The 4,395-nt window shown below is 43.0% G+C and overlaps 1 long non-coding RNA gene across 2 annotated transcripts in view; it reads left to right on the forward strand.

Moving 5' to 3' along the window:
• Window positions 1–458: 458 nt before the first annotated feature.
• Window positions 459–4,395, forward strand: part of LOC135107801 (uncharacterized) — a 28,290-nt gene continuing 24,353 nt past the window's right edge. For both annotated transcript variants that reach the window (XR_010271995.1, XR_010271996.1), the window contains exons 1-3: window positions 459–730; window positions 2,101–3,270; window positions 3,503–3,670. This is a non-coding gene — a long non-coding RNA (uncharacterized LOC135107801). The remainder of the gene's footprint in view (window positions 731–2,100; window positions 3,271–3,502; window positions 3,671–4,395) is intronic.

Below are 4,395 nucleotides of genomic sequence, written 5' to 3' on the forward strand. Positions count from 1 at the left end.
TGAATTTTTCTGTATCGGAAGAAAATTGCCTACTTTTTTTTTCAAGTGTTATGGTGTTTATTGTATATATGCATGTGCGTTTATTATTTCTAGTGTTCAAGTTTCGAATAAATCGAACATAAGAAGTGACAGCGTTTTGTTTTAAGCCTTCCAGGTAAAAATCTGGAACAGAAAATGCAAGCGAGCATATAAGTCTATAACCAAGCAACAAGTTAAACATCAACGCGGAAGAAAATCAATGAACAATAATGACGCGTTGCTGACATCACAACAACAACACGCTGACGTGAAAAGGCACACATGAAAACAAACACACGCGTGAACGTTAGCCAGTACATACATACACACTGACATGCATATGGACGTCTTCAAGCTCTCACGACCTTCAGAGCCTCACCTTCCTGCGATTATGTTTTGCCGGGGTAGTAAAACACGAGCAGCTTGTTGGGCGGGTGGGGTTGGGAGGCGGGCGGCGGCGGCGGCGGCGGGCAAACACCCATCCACCCGCCAGGCCGACACCACCGCCGCCACCACACAGCTGCTCACGATTTTGTCCCTTTGAATGGAGAAATCTCGCAGACAGACAGGTTTGAAAGGTCCACCTAAAGCAGAAATAACTCCAGACGAGTGAAGGAGACGTGACGCAGATGATGCGGCCCCCGGCGATCAGCAGACACAAGTGAGGCAACACTCGGAGCGTTATCGTGGCTGGACTGGACCTACACGCACAGTGAGAGCTAGAGATCGCAAGTAATAGAGTCTGCTCGAGTCTTATTAACTTGTACGCTGCACGTTTAAGGTTAGATATATACTGTGTGATATAGTGACCAGATGCATGCTGCAACCTGCACGCACCACATTGTAGACTTAACTTTATTCTGCTTATAAGTATCATGAACTCAAATGCAAGTATTCCATGCATAACATACTATCGATACATTTTCCCTTGTCGCTTCTGGATGTCTTAATTTTAGTCGTGCTTTGCTTTCCTGCCTTTAATACTGATCATACAGAGCTTATCACGAGCCAGAGCAATGGAGAACTGCATCACATCCCATACCTGGTCATCTCACCCACACGCACTGTAATAAACGACATCGAAATCGATAGAGATTGTTCAGAGAATCATACACCTCAAAAACATAACGAAAAGTAATGCATGATACACAAGAACAGCAAAGACATGCTAAAAAACCGGGACGAGAAAGCGACACAATATTGAAAATGCCGCCACAGGACGGGTTGGTGAGGGCCGAGCAGGGTGAGCAGCCCGCCATTACGGAGAACCTCGGCTCAGCCCTCGTCCCAGCCGCCCACCTCCTCCATACTCTCTTTTTTCGGCTTCTCGGGGGACTTTAGCTTTTCACAGCCACTCCAGACATCAGTCGCACCCACTAGACACCAAAATGACACCAACTAGAGCTCTGACTTACCTGATTTTGTGTATTTTGGCACAAGTCTGATAAAGCGAGCACAGTACGCCCGGGAAGACTCAAGATGGCGCCGAGGCAGGCAGAGGACGGCTCCCCTACAAGAGGGGTGGGGCTACCCTGGCCTTTATGATAATAATAATTATTCCATGAATACCTCTTCCCTTCGTACCGTGTTCCCTTGACATTTTAGCCCTCGTGCATTACGCTATCTTAATTATGACGTGTCAATGTTTAAGTCGAAATGCATAGACCCAGGGATCATTATACCTTGTAAATAATGCGGCAGATGAGTCTGGATGCCGTTACCGTAACTTCATAGAGGCCCAGTATGAAGTAATGAATCAGCGTTATTATACACAAGGCAACACTAGGTGGATTCTCTCCACACACTTGCACATCTTTCTGAGGCTCCCTTTCTCTCTCCTTCCTTTCATCCTCACCGCCTCTCTCTCTCTCTCTCTCTCTCTCTCTCTCTCTCTCTCTCTCTCTCTCTCTCTCTCTCTCTCTCTCTCTCTCTCTCTACATTTCTTTACTTTACTCTCCTCTCTCCACTCTCACGGAAACACCTGTCTGGACGACTCACGTTGCGCCTCTTTATTTCCACTTCTTAATTAGCACCTTTTTTTTTATATTTACCATAACCAACCTTTTTCCTTTTCTTTTTTAGATTATTGATGAGTACGACACTGACACACGCTCCAGGCATAGAAGAGCCGCCGTGTATATTCGTCTGAGGATGAAGAGATACAGTTGCAGAGGTGAGGTGGCTGGCCCGTCTGACGTATGAGCTTCGCGTGATTACAGGAGATGAGGAGACCCTGAGTTCAAGGTTATCATGCGGACTGGGTTTAGGACTCATCTCAAAAATTGACTTCCAGCTTCTAGTGGTCAAAGTGAGTCTTGGACGAGGATCATAGGCAGACGAGATAGGCAGAGACAGAACAGGTTTATCGTATTCGGTTTAGGGTCTTCATGGATGGGTTCATGAATGAATGTTTTTTTTTCTTTCCTTTCACTTTTTTTCTTCCTGGCATCAAACTTAATATTCCAAGATTTCAGGATTATTACCACAAAGATTCACACTTCATAGTCTTATGGTTTGGTCTGTGTATACATTCATATATATTTTTGTATATTGTTTTACATATTATAATAATTCCAAGAGTGATTTTTTTTTTTTTAGATGACACCGTTAAATACACTTGAGAGCAGTAAACAAAATTATGTTGATTATTTCCATATTTTACAGTTAAAGCCCTTATAACATACATATATTTTTCCTACAATGCCTATGGCTTTACACAGAATGGGCTGCTGAAAATGTAATATTCTTTAAAGCCAGTATTAATACAACTAGCAACAAAATTTGTAGTTCTAAAAATTATGAAAACATTTAGTGTAACTTTTACTTAACTACACACGGACTGGTCTAAAATATTCCCAAGAGCACATCCGGACACCAAGCCACTGACCGTATAGTCATTGGAGTAAGTGAGTGTGCTCGTAACAGCCACAAAAAATGAATAAATAAATAAACAGATCTGTAAGACTGGCGCGGCGGCGGCGGCTGAGGCCGGCGCCATCGGCTTCCGCCCGCTGCTCGCCGGCTCGGGCTGGTATGCTTTATTTACAGGCACAGCGAGGCCAGTCTTGCAGCATCTTACTACTGATCGTCCCTAGGACTTAAAAGGACCTACTGATCGTGTGTAGGGGCGACGGCCTCGCGGCGCCGGGGACACACGAGGCGACGGACATGGGGCAGAGAAATTCCTGCTACAATCGGTCCCATGACCCGCCGCCGCCCCGCAGTCCCGTCATGCCACGGAGTTCCAAAATGGTACGTGTAATGGTCACTCATCAATCAGGTCATTCCTCAGTGCTTTCATAGCCCGGTACAGTCTAACATGCATATATTTGGTTGCGTTAATAATAATGCTGAAGCCCCAGAATGGAACATGGCTTACTGTGAACAAGATTTACTTTACAGCTGCTGTATAGGCAACACTAGAAAAAAACAGGTACGGACAAGAACGGCTCATGTGTACTCTTAATTATCATTCAACTTCCAGGTGCCCGGCAGCCGCAAGCGACCAGTATACGACTTCTCCGTTAGGTTGCCTCGTTCCTCGGCGGGCGGGAGGCATCGGCCCAGCGTGTCCCACCGCCGGTGACGTAACTCACTACGGCCTTTCCTTGCCGAGACTCACAGCAAAAACTTGGTGTAGTGAAGCAAGCATGTAAGTAATGATTCCTCTGGACGTACGACACAGCATATTATTGATCGAGTATTAGTCGAACATTAATTTCCAAGGATAGACGTATATTACTTGAAGCTGAAAGATAATCATATTATAAGAAAACATCTGAGTGAACACTCTCAATACCATATATGACCAATGCGAGTGAAAGTTCTGTTTGATATTAACAGAAAATTCTTTATAGGCGAATATTAACTGAGCTCCAAAGGCGCAATAATTATTATTTAAATAATTTTATTTATTAAAATAATTTTTATAATTAATATTTACATGACTACAATTTTTTTTTATTTACAGACTTTCTCCGAAGTACAATGAGTTATGTGACAATTGTTACTTTAAAACACATATTTTAACAAAACATTAAGCTTCAAGGATCAGCTGCATTGAACATAATCAAGCAATCAATTACATACCAACACCATGAGTATGGGCCAATCCCCATAAGGGAATCAATATATAACTCGACGTTTTCAAAATAAAAACAATAAATAATGCAAGTAAATCCAACACACGATCTATCACTAATGATTCATGGAAAAACAACATGAAATAAATGTTTATCTATTTTATATGATGCTACAAAGAAATGAAATCTAAAACGAGGAATAGAAAAGCAAACAAGATAGGCTAGGACGACTATTTTCAGCGAAGTAAATAACTGAGGCACATCAAGAAACAGATCCAGTAATATTGTTCCTTGA

Source organism: Scylla paramamosain, chromosome 16 (assembly GCF_035594125.1).
Source record: "Scylla paramamosain isolate STU-SP2022 chromosome 16, ASM3559412v1, whole genome shotgun sequence".
In the NCBI taxonomy this organism is placed as follows: domain Eukaryota; kingdom Metazoa; phylum Arthropoda; class Malacostraca; order Decapoda; family Portunidae; genus Scylla; species Scylla paramamosain.